The sequence below is a fragment of the Oryctolagus cuniculus genome, chromosome 9, assembly GCF_051225735.1.
Source record: "Oryctolagus cuniculus isolate XC-2025 breed Fujian yellow rabbit chromosome 9, ASM5122573v1, whole genome shotgun sequence".
NCBI lineage: Eukaryota > Metazoa > Chordata > Mammalia > Lagomorpha > Leporidae > Oryctolagus > Oryctolagus cuniculus.
This window is the reverse complement of record NC_142875.1, coordinates 40,321,349-40,344,764: the sequence shown is the minus strand read 5'-3', so window position 1 is coordinate 40,344,764 and position 23,416 is coordinate 40,321,349. Positions and strand designations below refer to the sequence as shown.

The window sequence follows — 23,416 nt, the reverse complement described above, 5'->3', positions numbered from 1 at the left end:
TTTTCCTTTGACTTCTAAATAAGTTTTCAATCAGTATTCTAGTAATAGTATAGAACATTAATCCTTGGTGTATTAAAAACATCTTTGCAGATAGTCTGTTCAAATCTATTTTGATACCAACTATGGTGAAGGACACTGCTTGGGAGCATATAGAGAGCATGTAACCCTCCAGGTGGCAGGCATTCGGCCCAGCAATTAAGATGCCCCTTGGGATGCCTGCATTCCATATGAGAGTGACTGGGTTTGAGTCCCAGCTCTCCTTCTTTATTATTTTTTTAAAATTTATTTATTTGTGGCTGGTGTTGTGGCATACAGGGTTAAGGTGCCACAGCAATGCCAATGTCCCCTATGGGTGCTGGATTGTGATCTGGCTGCTCTACTTCCTATCCAGCTATTTGTTAATATACTTGGGAAATCAGCAGAAGATGGCCCAAGTGATTGGGTGCCTCCACCCACATGGGAGACCTGTAAGAAGCTCCTGGCTCCTGGCTTCAGCCTGGCCCAGTGCTGGCTGTTGCAACCATCTGGAGAGTGAAATAGCAGATGGAAGATCTCTCTCTCTCTCTCTCTCTCTCTCTCTCTCTTTGTCTCTCCCTCACTCTTTGTGACTCTGCCTTTCAAATAAATCTTTTTTAAAATAATTTTTAAAGGTTTATTTATTTATTTGAAAGGCAGAGTGACAGTTTAAGAGACTTTCCATCCACTGATTCACTTCCTAAACACCTGCAAGAGCCAAAGCTGAGCCAGGCTGAAACTAAGAGCCAGGAACTCCACCCCGGTCTCCCTCATAGGTGGCAGGAACCCAAGTACTCAGGCCATCACTTGCTGCCTCCCAGGTACATAAGCATGAAGTTGGATTGGAAGCAGAGAAGCTATGATTCAAACCAGGCACTCTCATATTGAATGAATGCACCCTACTTGTGGTCTAACCCACTGCACACCCAGCCCCCAGCTCTACTTCTGATTCCAGTTTCTTTATTTAAAAAAAAAAAAAAAAGATTTATTTTATTTATTTGAAAGACAGAGTTACAGAGAGAGGGAGAGACAGAGAGAGAAGTCTTCCATCCACTGGTTCACTCCCCAGATGGCCACAACAGCTGGAGCTGCGTTGATCTGAAACCAGGAGCCAGGAGCTTCTTCCAGGCCTCCCATGTGGGTGCAGGGGCCCAAGGACTTGCGCCATAGTCTACTGTTTTCCCAGGTCATAGCAGAGAACTGGATCGGAAGAGGAACAGCCAGGACTAGAACCAGAGCCCACATGGGATGCTGGTGCTTCAGGCCAGGGCTTTAACCTGCTGTGCCACAGTGCCAGCCCTGTCTGATTCTAGTTTCATGCTAATGTGCACCCTGGGATGCAGCAGGTGATGGCTCAATTACTCAGGTCCCTGCCACCCATATGAAGACCTAGGCTGAGTTCTACACTCCTGACTTTAGCCTGGCTCACTCTCTTGCTCGAGCTCACTCTCTCTCTCTCTCTCTCTCCCTCTCCATTTCAAATCCATAATAAAATAAAATTTTAAAAATACACATTTTTTAAAAAAGAATTCACACCTCCAAAACAACTGACTTCCATCTTCTGCCCAGTCCTCTCTGAAGCTGAATCCACATCAGGAGAGAAAAATAAGGAAAGTAGAAAAAGTGAAAGAACCAGGGAGTGCAGTGGAGGATGGCCCAAGTACTTGGGTCCTGCACCCCATGGGAGACCAGGAGAAGCACCTGGCTCCTGCCATCGGATCAGCGCGGTGCGCCGGCCGCAGTGTGCCAGCCGCAGCGGCCATTGGAGGGTGAACCAACGGCAAAAGGAAGACCTTTCTCTCTGTCTCTGTCTCTCTCTCTCACTGTCCACTCTGCCTGTCCAAAAAAAAAAAAAAAAGTGAAAGAGAAGACGGTAGAAGAGAACTAGATTTTTTTCTTTGAGCAGCTACCATGTGCCAGGCACTGCACCCAGTACATTATCATACATTTTTAAAAAGTATGAAGCAATTTAAGTTAACTTTTCAGCATGGAAATAATAAACAGTTGAAAACGTATGAGCTTAGAGGCAATTTTCCCTTCAACTATTGGGATCGTCTCCATCTGAAAATAGTCACACACATCTGAGAGACAAGGAAGGTATTTTCTTACAAGTTGGTTGTTTATAGCTCCTGTAGGGGGCGCAAAGCCAAGCGTCTGCATTCTCTAGCATTCAAGTAAACAAGGGAAGCTTTACAATTGAAGTCAGTAACTTCTAGGCTGTTTTTAAGGAATTGTTTGGCAGGGCTCTCAACTACAAATCGTAACCCCAACACACATCATTTCACCAGTGTGGTTGTGTTTTGTTTATTCTCAATGATGCCTCTGAAACCTAACAATAGAGTTGCATGTTTGGTCAGTGTGAGGTACATTCTGACCTGTCCATTAATAGGCTAGCTACGGTTAGTGGAAAGTGATAAGTGTTGTTTGGAACAAGGGATATAGGTCTGAAAAGTAATACAGGAATTTAAGAGAAGAATTTGATAGGAAGAAGTAACTTTGAAAAGAAGTATGTGAAAGTATGGGCACAATAGGATAGATTGACACAAAGAAGCATTGGCCAACTGTCTACATTTAGCTAAAGCAGCCATGTGCAGAAATTGTAACAAAACACAGAAAAGAAATTACACCATACTTGGGCCAGCGTGGTGACAAAGCAGGTTAAGCCACAACCTGGAACACTGGCTTCCCATATGGGTGCAAGTTTGCATCTTTGCAGCTCTACTTCCAGTCCAACACCCTGCTGATGCACCTGGGAAAGCAGTGGAAGATGGCCCAGATACTTGGATGCCTGCACCCGTGTGGGAGACCCAGATGGAGCTCCTGACTTGGCTTTGGTCTGGCCAGAACAGTCTTGGCTATTTCAGCCACCTGAGGAATGAACCAGCAGACAGAAGATTCTCTCTCTCTCTCTCTCTCTCTTACTTTTCTGTTATTCTGCCTTTCAAATAAATAAATAAATCTTTAAAAGGAAGAAAGACCATATTGATTGCTATTTTTAATCAGCTCTATTGGCTGTTCTAATTTTTAATGGCGTGATAATCTTGCAAAGTCAGCCCCTCAATGCAAAAAATAAAAAATAAAAACAAAAAAAAAAAGGAAAGCTGTTCTTTGTTCCAATAGGCACCTGTCTTACATCAAATTCATGAACAGTCAATAACATCACCTGTGGGAAGAATGTAGATAGGATTTTTGATTGCTGCAGAATCCCTAAAACAGGATTGTCAAGGAGTTGGCAATAGTGAGTTGTGAAGTAATTACTCGACTACTGGTTTTGGTTTGTTTGGCTTTAGTTTCTTTCAGTAAATATCTTATTATAAAAATATTGTTTTCAGGTCACTAAAAAGTAAGCAAAAAGCAAGGCACAGAGACAAGTTTCCTTTAAAATTTGCCAGACTGACAGCATCCTTGTTAATCAAGCGTTTATTGGGGGCCCACTGAGCACCGTGACAGTCCAGCCTCCCAGTGCTCCTTCCCGCCTCGTTCTCCCCTGGACACCAGCCTCTCTGTGCATAGTTAAACACCGCCCATGAAGCTCTCTTGGTTTATCGTTAATTAACTTTAAGTCTAGATTCCCTCCACATACAACTGAAAATACAAATTGTGCACACTTTGAACATAAAGTCTTTGAACATTCCTCACTAATTGTTTAAATGATGTGTGGATTTTGTCTTTAGCAGTTAGTTTCACTTTAACCTTTGGACAAATTGAAAACTCCTTTTTTTTTTTTTTAAGAAAAACTCCGTTCCTCTTTGTAGTCTTAATTTTGTACTACAGGGACTCTTTAATAAGCTGTGTGCAGGTAGAAAGGAAAGACCTGATGACCCAATATTCTCAGTTTTCCCCAATGATTAGACGTAAAAATTAGTCAACAAAAAGAAAACTGGATTATGATTGGTTACATATAAATAGGACCAATTCCCTGAAGTCGTTAAGGAAGCAATAATGAGAGAAGAGTTGTTGCTAAAATTGATTTTAGGCGGAAGCCAGCTTTATTTTCCTAAAAAATCTTTTGTATATTTATTTAGTAATTGGTCATGAAATAATGCTTTGGACAGGCATTTTCGAAAGCATACCTCCTGTTTCATAAATCTGAGACTTTGATAATTATTAATGCACAAATGCCAGCAGAGAGATGCTTTATTCCCCATGTCGTGGTACAGCTATTAATGATACTCAAAGGAGTGAAAATTACCATTTCGGAAGTGTCCAAAGCAGTAAACTGGTAAACAAGCCTGCAGTTAGGGATCTGGATGATGTGAATCAACAAGGGTGAAAAGATTTGGTTATTCTGTGTATTAGTGTTAATAGGAATAGATTATAGAGGAATATTTGTGATGTGACCTTCTGTGCACTAATTGAAATAGTATTCAGAGTCAGCATTGGCGTAATCAAGTTAAACACGGAATCATAAATCATCATGAAAAGTGCTGTCACAACTTCACCGTTAATGCCCTGGACTGCTGGGCAGCCTCGAGAAAATATCTGCTATGCCGATCTTTAGGTTAATAGGAACAGAAATGGCATTTAAAGACTATTTGGATCAAATCTGCTCTGAGGTTGAAAGTGTTCCTCTGTTAATTTACTGGTAATTTGAAGTGATGTAGTTAGGGTTAGAAGGAGCACAGCTGAGCCCCTTATAGCAAAACAAAGGGCTGTGGGAGTTTCTTCTAATATTTATTTAATTGCTTTAGGGTACAATGCTAATCAGTTTTAATATACATGTGTAGTTTCCTTTGTTTCTCCGATATAAAACAGTTGGCAAGGTGATCAAATGCATATCGTTAACGATATAGCTGGAGGTGATGAGTTTGACGAGGATAACTTGAGCACCCTTCTATTTGACAAACAGAAAGGTTTTGTATTTTGTATACATGGGAATATTTCTGACAAGTTTTAAACTATGCTGTATTCTGGAGTAAGAATAGGAGTTTACTAGCAATACTTTTCTTAAGAACATTTTCTATTGATTGAATGGACTCAAACTAACTGGCTCACAAAAGAATCACAGAGGAATTTGTTAAGAAATGATATATACTATTGCCAATAAAGCCTCATGTCTCCAAGCAGGGAAAGGTTGTGCTAATTTAATCAGCTGCTCATCAGCTCATGTAGACAATAAGATGTATGATGCTAAGAAGTAAAGGGCTTGTTTATTATAATTTGTTCCAAATGCTATAAACTGATAGAAAATCCAGCAAGTAATGATAATAAAATCTTTTCAAAAGTAGCATATTTTACCTAAAATCTGAAAACACTTCAAGTCTACCCCAGTTGCAATAATGGATTTTAAACTTGGTGGGCAAGGTAGGTGCATAAATGTATGGAATCCATACATATGAGGGGTCTTCAACAAGCTTACAGAAATGTATATTGTGAAAAAAAACTAGATACCAATTTCAAAATATTTTTGCACCTAAATAAACTTACCATTTAATTCCATTTTTTTCTGGAATTTTTGAAGTGCCCCTTTAGATTTGTCTGTTAGATAATCCTAGGAGGAAATTTCTTCTGAATTGTTGAATTCCCACTAAGTAGGGAGGGAAGGGAGGAAGGGACTACTCACTCATAAATAAAGTAGAACCTTTTAAGTAAGTACTAAATTTTAACTGATCGTGTGGTTCACCTATAACAGAAAAATACATGCTATAGAAACGCTGAGATCACTCTGCAGTTCAGATGCATTAGATTCTTTCTCCTGGAGATTCGTGACTTTTGCAATCCTTCAAGTTACTCTGGTTCCCCTTCAGGATCTTGGCACGTTGCCAGGCCCAGGTGGCCCACCTCAGCCCAAACTCAATGAACAAATGAGAAAGCTCAGACTTGAGCACAGCAGCTTGGCTAAATTCCCACAGCCAGCCAGAATGCACACTGTTTAATGATAACTAATCCACACGGGCGTCCCTAAGCCATTACCCCGAAAGTTCCCACTTCATATTCTTACATGAAAGTTTATCATCTTGTAGATGGCACTCCACTTTTTTCACTTGCAACATTTTTAAAAAATTTTCTACCTTGTACTCTCACTTAAAAATTCTACTTTAATTTTCACTTCATACTCCCAGTAGCCAAATCAACTGCTGACACTTGAAAGAGTATATGCTGGGGCCAGCATTGTGGCATAGCAGGTTAGAGCCCCGGAATCCCATATGCGCACCAGTTCAAGTCCCAGCTGCTCCACTGCCAACAGCTCCCTGCTAATGCACCTGGGAAAGCAGCAGAGGATGGTCCAAGTCCCTGGGCCCCTCCACCCACCTCCAGGGAGACCTGGAAGAAGCTCCTGGCTCCTGGCTTCATTCAGTTCAGCTCAGCTCCAGCCATTGTGCCTATTTAGGGAGTGAACCAGCAGATGGAAAATCTTTCTCTCTGCCTCTACCTCTCTCTGTAAAGCTGTCTTTCAAATAAATAAAATAAATCTTTAAAACCAAAAGAGTATATGCTTCCCTGCTAAGTATCAGAAGTGTTTGCTACCATAAAATGACCAAAATGTGGCTAACAAAATATTCACTGAAATGGAAGTCGTATTTCAGGAAAATTACTAAAAAATGTTGAAAAAAGTTTCAATCAATACATTAAATGGGGTGTTAGTCATGAAAAATCAGCTGATGATCTCTGCATTAATTTGATTAACAGCAAAGTGAATTAGTTGTCATATGCAGTGAATTCTCTGTCTTTGGAAGAGGAAACTGGTTCTTCATCGATTAAGCAAGGTGAAGAAAAGGAAGGAGGAATCTTTACTTCATATGGAGAACTTTGTCTTCTACCCTTTCTTCCTTTACCACTAGAGATTTTTAGGAAAGGAAAAAAAAAAAAGAATTAGACACAGTTGCTAATGTTGTAAACTAAACTCACAGTCTAAAAGGGACTAACCCTTTGAGGGGCAAAGTCAGATAAAAACCTTAAAAAGCTCCTAGCTCTTAGTGGACTGTGGCAGCAGCAGGACCTGAAGCAGTGTTCCCGAGTCTAAGCCCATGGCCCAAGCTCTTCCACCACAAGGCTCTGGATAACCTGCGGAGCAGGGAATAACTCATCCCACCCTGGACTGCAACTCCAAAATGACTAGAGGAGAAAAAGCAAGGAAGTCAGAGACAGTCCCTGTACATTTAGGGACTCTACAAACCTACACTAGCGTAGGAGCACCCGCTGCTGCCAGCAAACAACGTGACCAACCCTTTCACAACGACATGTGGCCCCTCTTCCAGAAAATCTGAAATGGGAAGCCACAGAACAGCTCTTGTCACCAACTGATGACTTGGTGTTTCCTGTCATTCAGGATAGGTGATGCTCGCGCTGTAATATCAACTGAATACATGTTGTTAAGGCATTTTTTTTCTTGTTGTTGCTACCTGTTGTCTTCTGAAAACTGCAGGTTGTTCCCAATTTTGGTTTACTTATAATGACCTAGCAAGTGTCTGGCACACAGTGAATACTGTTATAAATATTTGTTTAACTTCAAGATGTGTCCGGGTTCCTTATCTTGCGTGTCTACTCTGCTGTCATAATTTTCAGTTTTTAAGATTTTTAAAAGATGGGTTTCTGAGAAGTATAACAGAACCGTGAATGGAACTGACAACCAAGTGGAGATGTTGTACTTGAGTGTAACAATTCCACATCTGACAGTAATTTTAAACTCTTTTCTCCCAAATGCCCGCTCACTACCTTGGCTTTATAGGCTGCCCTGCCATCCGTGAGCATAGCTGCGTGTCTCCTCCACTTGAAGAGCCCCAGGAGCATAATATAGTCAGTGGGAGTGCAAGACAGGAAAAATATACACTGCTTTGCACACAGCCTGAAAATCAAGGCATAAAAGAGGGAAAATAAATCAGTGAGCCCCATTCAGCCTTTGCATGCATAATTCATCAGTAGAAATAAGTATCTAAAGTGTCTCACCACTGAGTGTAGGGTAAGTAACTTTGTTTTTCATTAATATCTAAATCTCACCTGTGTCCCAGATAATTCCAGTATAGATTATTTGAACTATGTATGCCAGATATTTAAGGTGCATAAATATCAACTTGTTGATTTTAAGGCTATATTTATTTCTTAAAAGTGTGGTTCATCCAGTTTTAAGGATGGTCTATAAAACCGAAGCACTTAGATCCGTTTGCAAATAGCTGAAAGACTGTGAAAACATCAGTGATCACTATAGTAAGCATTTTCATATGTATTATCTCACTTAATCTTCCCAGGCATCTCTATTTAGAGATAAAAGCACTAAGGGCCGACTCAGTAGCTTACTCATGGTCACACAGGTATTGAACAGCAGAGTCCAGATCTGAACCCAGGTTTCTTAGATCTAAAGCCAAGCATATTTTATCACCTTATACTGCTCCTCTATTCAGTTCCAGAACTGTATATAAAATAGGCTATATTCTTGAAGAGAGCCATGCGTTTAAATATATTTACCTATAGTTATGTGTAAGTATATATTTACTTATGCTATTGGGTTTGTGGATAATAAATGAGCAAAAAAAATTGCCAGGTCAAATTTGGGCACTGTTAGCTGTATAATCCTTCTCTGCTAAGCGAGTATAGCCCGACCAGCCCTTGGCAAACATTTGTAACTTTACCTTTCTCCTCCAACAGAAAGGGCTTTTGACATTTGAGGATGGATGAGCTGGTGGACCCAGAGGGATAGGATGAAGGAAGCTTTGCTCTCTGGGTACTCTTGTCTGATTTTCCACTACAATCAGAGATCCAAGGAATCACGCACATCCAGAGAACCTGCACGGTACTGAAAGATGGCCAAAAAAGACTATGACCAGTAAGTACAGAGGGGACAAATGTAAGGCAAAAGGAGTAACAAGAATTTTCTCTCCCGAAGTATAAAGTATCACCTTCCATGATCAAAGTTCTGATAGCATAGTTCAGGGTACCTTTCCCTTGGTCACCCTCACAGGAGTGCCTTCCCTGGACTAGCAGAGGAGGAGTGGAGAAGAGCGTCCTTCACCTTCTTCATCTTCAGCTGGGATCTCCAGGCACCTGTTGTTCACCAGCATATGCATCCCCTCCTCCCCTGCCCCGCTTCCCACAGAGGAATCAACTCCACTGAGCCTTGACACACCTGATCCTGTGATAAAAAGAAGTAGATTGATAATTTCAGGTAAATGAATCCTCAACCACAGAAAGACAGGTACATGGTTAGATATATTTTATGGATGATAGTTTTATAGATTTTAATATGTCCTCCTGTAAATAACAATGCTATCATGAAAGTCACCCTAATTCCATTTCATCCTGTGATCTTTGAAGAAATCTATAGCCAAATCATAGCTGACATTTAATACATTATGTGAACATCAGCTAAAAATGTACCATTTGTATGAAAACCATGGGTAATCACATTAACAACCAAAAAATTACATTCAAACTGTTTCACATGTGAAAGGCATTTTATCACATAGTTAAGTTCCTTTAACTCTCAAAAATTTGAAAACTCAATTATTTTACTCATAAAATAAGTATATTTATATCAACATTATCAGTTTCGCAATATTTTTCCTGTTCTGTTTTCCCAAGATATTGTGTCTCTATCTTCACATTATGTACCAACAGTGCATTTAAAAAAAGGAGCCTGATTTATTAACTTAAATTAGAACAAAATAACTGTATTATTTTTTGAGATGCTGTTCTCTGCTAAGTTCCTAAAGATTTTCAAATTAAATGTTCAGTTCCAAAACTCCAAGCAACTTATTTTACTTGAGAGGCAAAAAAAGACTTAAAATATGATTTAATAAAATTCTATCCCATACATTAGGCTGCTTGGCAAAGAACAAAGTATGTACAAGAGAAAGATAAATCAAAACTAATATTATAACTTTTAATAATAAAAATATATAGATTCAAAACCCCTTCAGTGACCCTGTTTTACACAGTATAATTCCCTAAAACTTCTAAGTCACTCAATGATAAGAGGCTGATCTAAACGCTTCCACTGCATTAATCAAATACCAGGTCTAATTAAAAGAGCCATGCACAAAGCTTTTTCAAAATGTTGCTCAGGTATTGCAATAATTTCTGATCACCCAAGCCTGGAAGACAAATAATTAGAGCTGCCAGAGCATTCTGATGAGTGATGTCAGCATCTCCAAGTGACCTTCCCTCCACTAATTAATTTTCATCTTAAGAAAAGAGACCCTGTTGTTGCACATTATTAATTGAGTTCACTAAAAGATGCGCCTGATTAATTTTTGTTGATAATACTTGTCATTCTAGGCAGCGGCTGTAATCATTCTATTGGGTTTTATTTTTTTAAGTTGATCTAAGTCCTTTGCAATGTGACTGATATATCTGATACAAAATATCATGCATAAGGGCATATCCTATAATGTGTCTGGGCTATTTTTCATTGCAGTTGTTTGCCGAGGTAAAATGAAATGTCAGAGTGGAGTTTTCTGAACTGCTGGAAACTGCAAAAGTGTCGTTTCGCTTTGCCCTTGTGGCTCAGCACCGCCGCTGACTCCCAAGTCCCTGAAACATATAGCTGCACCCATTGTGTAGCTTCTTCTTGTGTGTTGGGGTGAATCATCCATCACCAGCAAAGACACTGCACTCCTCTTACAAGAGTTCCTCTTGTCATCTCTGTGATTGCCAAAGACTTCTAACAACTTCCTTTGTCCTAGTCGGCTAGGTAATTCCAGCCACCTGACCCTGTGGGAGAGGAAAACTAAGTCCAGAGTTTGGATTGTTGCCCTGTTCATTCATAGAATATGAGGATTAGGAAAAATATAGGGACAGCTGTCTTAAAGTATTTATTTAATTAATCTAAAATTAAATAGGAAATTCAGTCACACACCTAATGAATGCAAGCTGTACTCTACAGGGGACATTCCCATGTCATTGAATTGCAGACCCCTTATTAAAACCAGTTTGTTTTCAGTGGAACCTTCTAAATGTAGAATTAATTTCTTGGGAAAATATTTTGTTTCGCTTTCTAAGTGAAAATATTTTATTTGTATTCGGAAAATGAGCTCACAGTCTTCTGAGGTTTTAAAGGGGTCCCAGTAGGCAAATCTGGATGAATTAGTCGAAGTGACCCAAAAATGTCATTTTGTGAATGCATGTGCTTAAAAACTGGAAGAAAAATGCTTAATGTCTTTTGTTTTGCAGAACCCAAGCTTCCATAAAGTGTCTTGTTAGTCTAAACAGACAAATTCAGATTCTATCATCCACACCTATGCTATTTGCTTAGAAGTACAAAAGAACTCATAAATAGTATGACTCCGAAAGAAAACTACAAAACTGTATCTCTTGAATCTCTTTTGAGGAAGCCTTCCCCTGCTCTGTTGTAAGCCTTTTTCCTTATTCATTTCCCACTGGGTAAATACAAGATGGTTCTAAGTCATCCTATGCCAAAAGTTGCCCTATTGTAAGCCAAACTTCTACCTCTCTGTGAGTGATCTTCAGTAAAGGGAAATGTGTCACTGGTTCCCCAATATCAGAGCTTAAATTCACCATAATCAATCAATACCACTATTAAATATCCGCCAAGAAGGAAGCACTTTGCATAGCCTTAAATTTAGAAGACCTGCAGCGGGCAAACCATTCCATTTCATTCCTGAAGAAACAGCTTTGAAAGCCTAAGGTTTGGTCTGAGATAGATACACTCACCCTGATTTGAATATCATACAGTAAACACATGGATCCAAATATCAGGTGGTATCCACAAATGGTGTAAATTTATGCATAAATTTAAGTGTACAAGAAGCAAGTGTTGTGGTGCAATGGGTTAAACCTCCACTAGGGGCACTCACATCCCACATCAGAATGTCAGTTTGAGTTCTGGCTACTGTATTTCCAATCCAGCTTCCTACTAATGTGCACCCTGGGAGGCAGCAAAAGATAGCTCAAATGCTTGGGTCTCTGTCACCTATGTGGGGGAACTCAATGGAGTTCTAGGTTCCTGGCTGTGGCCTGGTCCAGCCCCCTTGCTCTTGCATGCATTTGGGGATAAAAATCAGACTATGGAATCTCTCTCACTTTCTCTCTCTCTCTCTGCCTTTCAAGTATATGAAAATTAACCTTTTTTTATAAGAATATGAAAGTGTGGCTGTTTTGGAGCACGAAAGAAAAAAGGAAAACTTAAGTTTTGAGGACAATGATAATACTTATGTGAGTTGAATGCTGTAGTCATAATTCAAAAAACACCTCATGTACTAACACCAAATTTGATGTTTTATGAGATGTTTTATTGCCACAGTCTTTTAGAACCCAAAAGAACTTTAAATATCACTTCTAACCCCAATATTTCACATATAAAGAAGCAGATTCCTAGAACATTTTGACTGAGTAACAGAAGATTTAATCCTTTGCTATGCAAAGGGTATATACAGACAGTGATTGATAAACACTAACTTGTATTTAGTTAAAATGTAATTATTCAGAATCACAAGGGTTCATATTTCTCATGAGTCATTGCAGTTGTTTTTTTTTTTAAGATTTATTTTATTTTTTGAAAGGTAGAGAGAGGGAGGGACAGAGAGAGATAAAGCTTCCATCCTCTGGTTCACTCCCCAAAGTGGCCACAAAAGCTGGGGCTGGACCAGGAAGTGAAGAGCCGGGAACTCCAGCCAAGCCTCCCCCATGGGTGGTAGGGGCCTAAGCACTTGGGCCATCTTCTGCTGCTCTCCCAGGCACATTAGCAGGGAGCTGGATAAGAAGTGAAGCAGCTGGGACTCGAACCAACACTGTGTTACTGTGTGCCTATGATGCAGGTAGCTGCTTAACCCACTGCTCCACAAGGCCAGCCTCCACGCAGTTGTTTCATAGCACTGTTTAGGTATCTGTATGTATCATCGCATAGGTATTTATGGGTATTGATGTCTTCCACATTAATGTACAAACTGTTGCCTTCTTCGGTTGGAAAGCAATGAACAAATGGGACAAGGGAGAGGAAGAAAAAGTAAAGGAGAGGAAGGGGACAGAAAGGGAAGCGAGGAATGAAGGAAAGAGGCATGAGAATATTTTCTCCTAATTACGCTTTCAGATTTTAATGTGCAAACTTAGGAAGGTTGCCATTCATCTGATAATGTCTGGGCAATTGTAATGTCTTTCCTCTGAAGATTTATTTATTTATTTTAAAGGCAGAGTTACAGAAAGTTAGAAGTAGAAACGGAGAGGGAGACAGTGAGACCTTCCATCTGCTGGTTCTCTCCCCAAATGGCTGCAATGACAGGGGGTAGGCCAGGCTGAAGCCAGGAGCCAGGAGTTTTATTCTGGGTGTAGGGGCCCAAGTACTTGGACCATCTTCTGCTGCTTTCCCAGGCCATTAGCAGGGAGCTGGATCGAAAGTGAAGCAACCAGGACTCAAACTGACTCCCATAAGGGATGCTGGCCCTGCAGTCCATGGCTTAACCCACTGTGCCACAGGACCAACTCCAGTGTCTTTCCTTTGAGAAACTCATCTCAAAAATATTAAACAAATAGGAGAAAATAAAGTTGGAAAGGGGCTATGCTACAGTGTTCCTCACAAATTCACTTTGCATAACCTCTACTCTGTAGAATCTTCCTGGGTTCAGTGACTGCAAGAAGTGATAGGGCATTTGCAAAGCAATGTCAATGAAACACATCAGGATAGGATTTCTACCAGTGAGAAAATATTAAGTTTTTTTTTTTCAATTCAAAGAAAGCTTAATGATCTTGAGAGAACAGCATTTGGGATTTTATGGAAGAAAAGACAAATGGGACCCAGGATACCTTCCTGAGGATACAGAAGAGGAAGCTGGAGGGGAACGGCAGGGTTGCTCTGAGTCCAGGTCATTAGAGCTAAAAGAACACAGACTTCTGAGAGTTTGTTCTTTGAGTGATGTGATTGAAATCAATACGGAGAGGGATTCTCTGGCTAATATAGCTGGCATTAATCTTCGAATCAGATTTCACTTATAGGCTATCAGCATTCCTTTGACAAATAATCATCAGTATTTACTTCCATGCATGATCTCTCTCCTTTTTTGTAGTCTTTTTCCGGTTTGAGTAATACTGCACTGCAGTAATTATATTTAAGCAAATGACAAACTGAAAAAGAGATCCTCCAACTTTGGAGTCTGACTTTCAGCTGCATCATCACTCTAGACCACCAGTGAGTTTTCAGCATCAATTAAAGAACACTTACATAGGGGCAAGCGATGTGACACAACTGGATAAGCTGCTGCCTGCAATGTCAGCCTCGCCTTGTGAGTGCCAGTACCTGTCCCAGCTGCTCCACTTCCATTTCAGCTCCCTGGAATGCTCCTTCGAAAGCACCAGAAGATAGCCCATGTGCTCGGGCCCCTGCCACCCACGTGGGAGATGGGAATGAGGTTCCTGGTTGCTGGATTTGGACTAATCCTTACCCAAGGTCAAATTTGCTAGACAGTTTGAAATTATACAAGTGTTTCATGAAATAGCTCATATTTAACAAGCATTAGAAAGTTGCTCAGAGGTTTTGAGGTGGAAATGCAATAGGAAAGAGCCATTGGCAGTTAAAAATTTTAAAGTAACGATTTGATTGTTTTTCAACCCTTTTCAACCAAAAAAAAAAAAAAAAGAATTTTAAAGTTTAAAAGGTTGGCAAGCACTATGATCTTATGATCTAGTTTAACTTCTTAAATGGAGTTTCACAGACCTTACTAATTTTTGACAAATCTCATATCATTTAATGTTTTAAGGAGGTATGTTTGACCCAAGGTTTGTGAAATACCTTTATGTCTGACCTAGAATGCACCTTCAGCCTTGCCTCTTTTAAAGATAATTTTGACAGAAAGTTAGTTTTGGCTAGTAGCCACACCACCATAAGTTTTGACCTTGAATGAGCTCCAATTTCTAGTAGTATTTGAATAAGTGACTGTTGGGTAAAAGTGAGAGGTCAGGAGATAAAGTACTGAAGTTATCAGGATTGATTTTTATTATTCCTCTCTCATTAATTGCCTCTGTACTACCCCTTACCCTCCAATTTAATACCTTCTGAAAATCTCCTTCATTTGTAGGTCATTAACAGTAATTTTAATGTAGGTCATGTCCTATTATAACAAATTTCAAAGATTTGTCAGAAGCAAGATGATAGAGTAGAAAAAGCTTTAGACTTGTAATAAGAATGCATAGATTCCCAACCAGTTTCTGCCACTAACTAGTTGAATAAACTGTCCTTACCTCATATGAGATGATAATCAGCCCTCCAAACTCACAGGATTTTTACTTGGTTTAAGTAACTTCTCTCCTGTGAAAGCATATAGAAAGCTGTAATGTATTGCACACATAAATCATTACACTAATTAAATTATACATTTGATTTATGGTCTTGAAAATCTGAGGATCAAATATTGTTTCAATAAAGGACTCTTGGAAATAAGCTCATTTTAAAGATATTGAAATAAAAATATTTGCATTCACAGAATTTAGGCTACAACATCCAAGGTTGTGGTTCCCAAAATAATTCTGCTCTGTGAAGTTAACCCTGCTTTACTACAAGAGCCTCTTAAGGAGTCACATTGCTTCTTTCCTTGCCCGTTGAAAGTTTACTTTCAATAGTTGCCAGAATAAGCCTTTTAAATGAGTCAGATCATTTCATTCCTCAATTCAAAACTATCCAGTGATTTCCCATGACTCTTTGTCACTCAAAGGAATAGCTAAAGGGCTCACAATGACCAAAAGGACTTACTGGGACTGAGATTTCTATAGCACTTGTCTCTTGTAGACCTTGCCTACTATTGAAATCCAAGATACACATTTTGTCCTAAGAATCCCTGTGCTGTCTGTTCCTTCTACCTGGACCAATTTTCTCCAGTTGTGGCTGACTCACTCATGGCATTCAAGTGTTTGTTTAAAGATCATCTTCCCTATTAGACCTACCCTCATGATCCAACTTAAAACTGCACCCCTCCTCCAAGCATCCAAAGACCTTTTTCAACTCTAATTGTTTGTTTTTAATCACAAACATTGCCTGCTAACCTATTATATATATAATGTATACATTTATTACATTGATCATTTGCCTCCACTCACCATAACATAAATTCTATCAAGTAGAGGATTTCATCTTTCTTGTTCACTGATATATCCCAAGTACTTCAAACAACACCCGGGCTATACAAGTTCCCAAAAATTGTTAATTGAGAGAACAAATGATTTAGCGATGATGTCACATATACCCTTGTCAGTAGGTGTGCTGACTTCTCCGACCCATTCTTGTGACCAACCTAAGCATTTATGACATATGTGCATCCAGTAAGAGGTGATAAATGTGACTGTAAAAAGAAAATAAAACTATCTGGCTTTTCTAGCCAGGGAAACCATGACATTAAAAACTCTTTGTACATTTCTCAACCAATGATATTAACAGGATTTTCTCTGTCCTAGGTCTATTGAATAGAACAATATTAATCTCTTACTAAATTTGCATAAAATTTACAAACAGACTTTCATGATTTGTAATACCAAAATCAAAGCATAACTCAGCAACTTCACTGTCTTCTATCAACAGTAATCAGATTTTCCCATAATTCTTTTTAAATGATCATAGCTCATCTTTCTGCCGTTCTCAAGAGACAGATTAGTAAATTCTCCTCTTTTATTATTTTATTTCAATATTCTGTTTAAGATTTAACTAATTACACCTAGTATTGCAAATTACCCAAATATTTCATCTTTCAATCTATACATTGCTTCTAAGCCTTTTGGCTAAGTTCAAAGGTGAAACCTATAATATATTTCTTTTTATTTGTATTTAGCAATCTAAAGTTTCATACTGGTCTTTAAAATCCAATCAGTATTGGGTCAGTAATTCAGCTACTTGGGCATCTTAGACAAATGGGCAAACTAGTGCCTTTAACTGGGGCTGCATCACACTTTAGTAGTACTATAAATTCATTAATACTGTCATTTAATGATGGCAACTGTGATCTTTGGTTTCCTGTTTATAGTATTAGTCTTTCTTTCTAGTTTATAGTGGTATACCAAGATTCTGCTTCTGTCCCCAAATTCCCAATATAAAGATAAGGGATTTGGTCTGAGCAGATTATTATATGTAATGATGAGAATGAAGGAAGGAAATCAAAGATAGTCTTATCAATGAAGCCATAGCTCTTCTTTTTTTTTTTTTTTTTTTTTTTTTGACAGGCAGAGTTAGACAATGACAGAGAGAGAGAGACAGAGAGAAAGGTCTTCCTTTTTCCATTGGTTCACCCCCCAAGTGGCCACTAAGGCCGGCACATTGCGGTTGGTGTGCTGCGCTGATCCAAAGCCAGAAGCCAGGTGCTTCCTCCTGGTCTCCCATGTGGGTGCAGGGCCCAAGGACCTGGGTCATCCTCCACTGCACTCCTGGGCCACAGCAGAGAGCTGGACTGGAAGAGGAGCAACAGAATCCAGCGCCCCGACCGGGACTAGAACCTGGGGTGCCAGCACTGCAGGTGGAGGATTAGCCTAGTGAGCCGTGGCACCAGCAGCCATAACTCTTAAGATGACTTGTGTCTCCATATTATCAGCAATGGTGGACCTCTGGAAACTGCCACACAAGACTGAAATCCTTTTCCACAGTCATGTTGCTACAAAAATCTGAATTTTAAATATTCAGTCATTCAGTAAAATATGTTTAAATACTTTGCCAGTCTTGTTTTTCTTTCTTTCCCTTTTATTTATTTATTTACTGGTGTATTTATTGTCTGAGCACACAAATGCCTAAAGGTTGCTAGATACATTTTCTAGGGATTTTCATTTTTCCTAATTTTGACCAACAACCTGAGAATTCTGTTCCTCCTTAGTTTTCACTAACCATCATTCAACTCAAGTGTTAATGCACTCTCTCTCTCTCTGGCTTTTAGGACAATTGAAATTTTCATAAAAATTAACTTGGGGAGGCAACGCTGTGACATGGTGGATAAAGCTGCTGTCAAAAGTGCCAGCATCCCACGTGGGCGCCAGTCCAAGTCCCAGCTGCTCCACTTCTGATCCAGCTCTCTGCTATGGCCTGGGAAAACAGTAGAAGATGGCCCAAGTCCTTCGGCCCCTGCACCCACATGAGAGATCTGGAAGAAGCTCCTGGCTCTTGGTTTCAGATCAGCCCAGCTCCAGCCATTGCAGCCATCTGGTAAGTGAACCAGTGGATGGAAGACCTCTCTCTCTCTCTCTCTCTCTCTCCCTCTGCCTCTGTCTCTCGATAACTTTGCCTTTCAAATAAATAAATAAATATTTTATTAAAAAATTGATATGAAGGGCCCGCGCTGTGGCGTGAGAGGTTAAGCCTCTGCCCGCAGCACCAGCATCCCATATGAGCACTACTTCCAACCTAGCTCTCTGCTAATGGCCTGGAGAAGCAGTGGAAGATGGCCGAGTCCTTGGGCCCCTGCACCCACGTGGGAGACCTGAAAGAAGCTCCTGGCTGCTGGCCTTGGCCTGGCCCAGCCCCAGCCCCAGCCCCAGCAGTTGCAGTGATCTGGGGAGTGAACTGGAAATGAAAGATTTTTTTTCTATATTTCTGCCTTTCAAATAAATTAATAAATCTTTTTTTAAAAAATTGAAAGAGAAACTAAATCTATCTCACTGGATGGCAGCGATAGGACAAACTGGGGGAAAAGCTAAGACTCCTCAGTGTGTTTGTGTACACAGGACTCTACAGACATTTTTAAACAACACAGAGTATGTTGTGCTCCTCTTCCCATTTCTCTGTATAACCTGGTTTCTCTTCTAAAGTTTGAAACAGGATTATGTGATATAATTCTATGATTTTGTTTCCTAAAATGTCTCCATTTCCCTCATTAATCTTTAAAAATATCATTATTTGCTGCCTTATCAAAATATATTTCTCTAGAAATATTACATAAACATTATCCAGGTGTGCTAACTCCAGGGTTTTGGCTATTGTCCAAAACTTGAACAATTAGTTAAATTCTCTTTTAGTTTTAACCAGATGTTACAGTGCTCATTTCCTGACTCGAAGGCTCTTTCAAATTATAGAGAACTTTTAAATGCTTGTCCCATTCTCCTTTCAAACTAGCTGCACTGGAGTGCTAACTTAATATGGTCTGATATTCAATATGTCCATGTAATTAGTTAGGTTTATACAACACTTGGAATAAATCAGGCCTAAACATACTTTAAACATAAAAATGCAAGCAGTAATCAGCAAAGATCCCCACTCTGTGTATCCACTGACTCTAAACTCCTTTCACCAAGTTTTTCAGTTGAGATATTGGGGACTAAAGAAGTGGGGACTTTAGTGTTAGAGTGTTCAAACCAAGGGGTAGTTTCTTCTATTCAATTCAACTGTCATCTTTCTGATGTGTGCCTTTTACCTAATTTGTATGTTATTCATGAAATAGTTCATACTACTCACATTGCAAGTCCCCAATACATGCCAGTTAATTTATGATGTGCAGCCTTGTGTTTTTATGTTTGAAGAATTTTGAAAAACCACCAGGAAAATCAAAATTTTTCTAGCCCTAAGAAACAATATAAGTCATCCATGATCACAACCGTTTTAAACTATTTTTTCTTAAATTAGCTTTATTTTAGTTTACTTATTCGAGAAGCAAGGGGACAAACAGAATTCCTATCCATTGGTTTCTTCCCCAATTGCCTGAAACAGCCGGGGCTGTGCCAATCCAAAGACAGGAACAGGAAATGCAATCTGGGCTTCCCACGGAGGTAACCAACTCAGTCACTTGATCCATCAGCCGCTGCCTCTCATAGAGAACAGAGTTGGGACTGGAACCCAGGCACCCCAATAGGAGATGCCAGCGTCCTAGCTGCTACCTTAGCTACTTAGTCCAAATGCCACCACTACTCCCTACCAGAAGCAACATTATTGAAGTTCAATCTACCGATTAGGAGAAAATCCTCAAGATGTACAATGTGTGCAACAAACTTCTGGGAGAAAATACCAGCCCAAAGCAATGCTTAATCTTCCTGTTCCTTACATCTCAGACTGCTGAAACCAAATGCTTAGGTCTTTTAGACACAGCCTTTGGGTAAGTGTTGTTCCGTGTTTAGATAAAAGTGAGTTCAATATTTCTATATTAATTTTAATGACATAACAAGAATGCTGTATCATTTTGACATAAAGAGCTCAAAGTTACTATGCAAGCACTCTTCCATTAATCTTTAAAATATATTTGCTGGGTGAGCAGCCAGCATAATCCTGGCTAAACAGATAAGAAAATAGAGAGCTGGTGATAAGGTGACTTGTTTAAAGCTGCACAACAAATCAAGAATGAAACTGGAGCTCAATTTCTGCCCAGTGTCCCTGGCTGTGGGCGCCGCCTCAGGCACACACGCCCTCACCAGCAGCAAGAACCCGATGCCCCAGAGCTGCAAATCACAGGATAAAAGGACCTCATTCTGACCATTTCTGGGGAGTTCAGAAGAGAATTCCTCAACTGAAAAAATATATATATTTTTCTGTCATGTCAGTATTTTGAGCTGTGTGCCACACTTGCATAGCATCAGTTTTTAATTATTTAGAGAATAATTATCCACTTGTGGCTTATCAAATCCCCTTCCTTCTCTCTTGCTTCCTGCCTTTGGGCCATTTCACTGCTCATTAATATTTGCACCAGAGGCCAGATCTGCTGCTTTGCTGGTGAGTCCTGTGAAAAGACACAGTGGGCAAACAGATAGAAGCCACTGACCACATGAAGTTCAGTGATTACCTGAAAGTTGAACCCGGCCGTACTGGACTAAAGAGTTGAGCTCAATAACAAATGATAACGTAGTTTGTGAAGCAAGGGTCCACTCCTTTCTGCCTATCTATTTTTCTCTAACTCTATATTTGCTGCTTATTATCACAGATCATCGAAATTCAACAAAATATGCAATCATCTAATAGATTTCGACAGGGTCCGTGTGTTTAAAGTTCGCGTTTCCTGCCCTTCAGAAAAGAAAACTCAATAAATACATCTTGCGTTTATTAAGGAATAAATGAAAGACGTGTTGTTTCCGTATTATTTGTGGGTTGCTAGATAAAATACAGCAACCAGCGTCCTGCCATCTGCCTCCCACCCCTCCAGGTTCCTCCCCCATTAAAGAGCTGGAGCTGGTGGTGGCGGATTAGTAACAAGTTGTGATTGCTTCATGAATCAGGGTGAAGCCGCTCACAGGTGGCAGAGAGTTTGATCTTCCTAGTCACTCAAGGAGGACATATATCCTTCGTGATGATTACTCACAAGGATATCCTTGAAGGAAAACGAGGCTGCCTCACCAAAATACAGCTAAAGGAAACAAACAAAATGAACAGTGACAAGGTAAGGGAGCAAAGGAGAAAATTCTTTCAGAATCTAGACCAATAAAACGGAGTGTACTAGTGAACTCCCTCTGCTGCCACCTCTCAAAGTCCTATTCCTAGAGCTGTGCTGACCGCATCAAAACAATGCTGCTGCATAAGCAAGGGAATAAACAAAGCAAAGACCCATTAGCTCTGTTTCCATTAGACACGCAGAGGGTAAAAAAAAATCAATAACAGGCAAACAGAGATAAAATTGATAGGAAAGAAATGTTAATTTTAGAGCTTTCAAATAAAGCATTGCAAACAATGGCATGCAATAAAGCCTTAAAAACTATTTTTAAAACTTTCAAAATCATTTACATGGGGAGAAGAACTCTAGTAGAAACATATACAGCATATTAAACTTTAGTGCATTTTTAATGACTTGTCTTAAACAAATTATGCATGAGATAGATTACACATCCCTCACCCACTTAACAAAAAGGCAGACGCATGAACAACAAACAAAACCAGGTGGCTTTTAAAAAGAAATTAAGTGTATACTTGGTGACTGGTTGGGAGAAATGCCAAGAGATATGAAGGACTGCACAGAATAGAGGTCTCTTGAAAGAACTTAGATTGATGGCCCTTTCAAGGCCAGACAGTAGGCAGAGCTGTGCAGATCAGTCCCCACTACTGGAGCCCACAACCTGTAAATGCCCTCAGCAGACAGGGTAGGAGTAGAAAGAGCAAGAACTCTGGGGGAACAAGCCCTAGATTTCAGTCCCAACCTCACCATTCATTAACTGTACCCAACATGGGCAAGTCGTGCACCTGCCCTTCATTTCTTCCTTTGTAAGACAGAGATAATAATACTCATGCTGTCTTGCCTTTCTAACTTGGAGGGAGGTCCATGCTTTGGTATTTTAAAGGTCTCAGTTTATTGTAATCTACAGCCTAGTTCAAAGCCACTGGCTTAGAGCATCGGTTCTCAAACATTCACGGTGTGTCTGAATCACCTGGAAGAATTTATTAAAACAGACGCTGCTGAGCCCTGGCCTTAGAGTTTCTGAGTCAGTAAATCAGGAATGATGCATAAAAATTTGTATGTCTACCAAACACCCAAGTGATTTTTACACTGTTTTCAGAGTCCGTGCTTTGAGGACTCCTTCTCAAGCCCTGTGATTTTAGCGTGGTCCACTCTCCCGCAGGGTCAGGATCATCCAGGACCATACAGACCCACCTACAGAGCCATTCTAGATTTCCCAATGATTGGTAGGCACATAAAAGTTTGAGAGGCACTGGTCTAGAGTACATTGGAAGGCAGCAGAACAGATTTTAAAAATTGTCAAAATACACTGGAGGATGCTTGTAAGAAAAAGTCCCCCACCACACAAAACAACAAAAAAACAGGTCATTAGTGTTAGTATTTCCCCATAGGAAGTCCCATTTTTGTGAAAGCAACAACACACACCTACTGGAAAAACAGTTCTTGTCATGCAGGGGGCTTACATCCACCACAGCAGATGCCAGGTCGATGGGTGCCTTCAGAGCCCTGGGGCCGGGTTGCACACACTGGAGCATCTTTTCATGTTTAATATGAATTTGTTTCCTTAGACGAAGACCTTTTCCGTGCTTCCTTTCCTGTCATCCCTAGAAGGCTTCCCTCGTGTTTCCTGTTTATTTGCTTGTTTTGTACATAATTATGATCTTGGTAATATGAAATTTGGTCAGAAGCAAAGTAAACTGAAAACATCATGTGCATTTCCATCCGAGAGATCCTGTAAGCTGAAGAGGCATTGGGTTAGGTGTCAATGATCTAATATCAGCCTAGCATCACCACAACCCCTTCATTCAAACAAGGCTCCCATTACAGGGAATACAAATCGGAGAACCCGCTTCACATTTGTGAGATTTATATGACCATTTAGAGAAATTCCTCTTGTACCTCCTCTGATAACATCACTGGCAATACAACGCTGAATGGTTCAACTCAGATTTCATCTGTACTATGTAGTGGTTTAGTGTTTGAGGATGAACTTACAGACTATTAAATTTAAAAAAACAAAGACAAATATACAACATAAAACAATTCAAGCTCCAAACGCTTTATATTAGCTTTTTTAAAAGAACAGCTCCAGAAAGAAAAAGGTAGTGAAGATTAAATCTTTGAAGATTCAATTTGTCTGTCCTGCCATATAAGGCATAACCTTGCCGGAGACTTAGAATTACGAC

The 23,416-nt window shown here is 39.8% G+C and overlaps 1 long non-coding RNA gene across 1 annotated transcript; it reads right to left on the bottom strand.

Annotated features, from left to right (window-relative positions):
* Window positions 1-7,677: 7,677 nt before the first annotated feature.
* LOC149124552 (uncharacterized) lies at window positions 7,678-22,964 on the bottom strand. The gene is made up of 3 exons (XR_016213731.1): window positions 22,656-22,964; window positions 15,139-15,205; window positions 7,678-9,082 (listed from the first exon to the last, which is right to left on the bottom strand). It is a non-coding gene; the product is annotated as an uncharacterized LOC149124552 (long non-coding RNA).
* Between the last annotated feature and the right edge of the window lie 452 nt (window positions 22,965-23,416).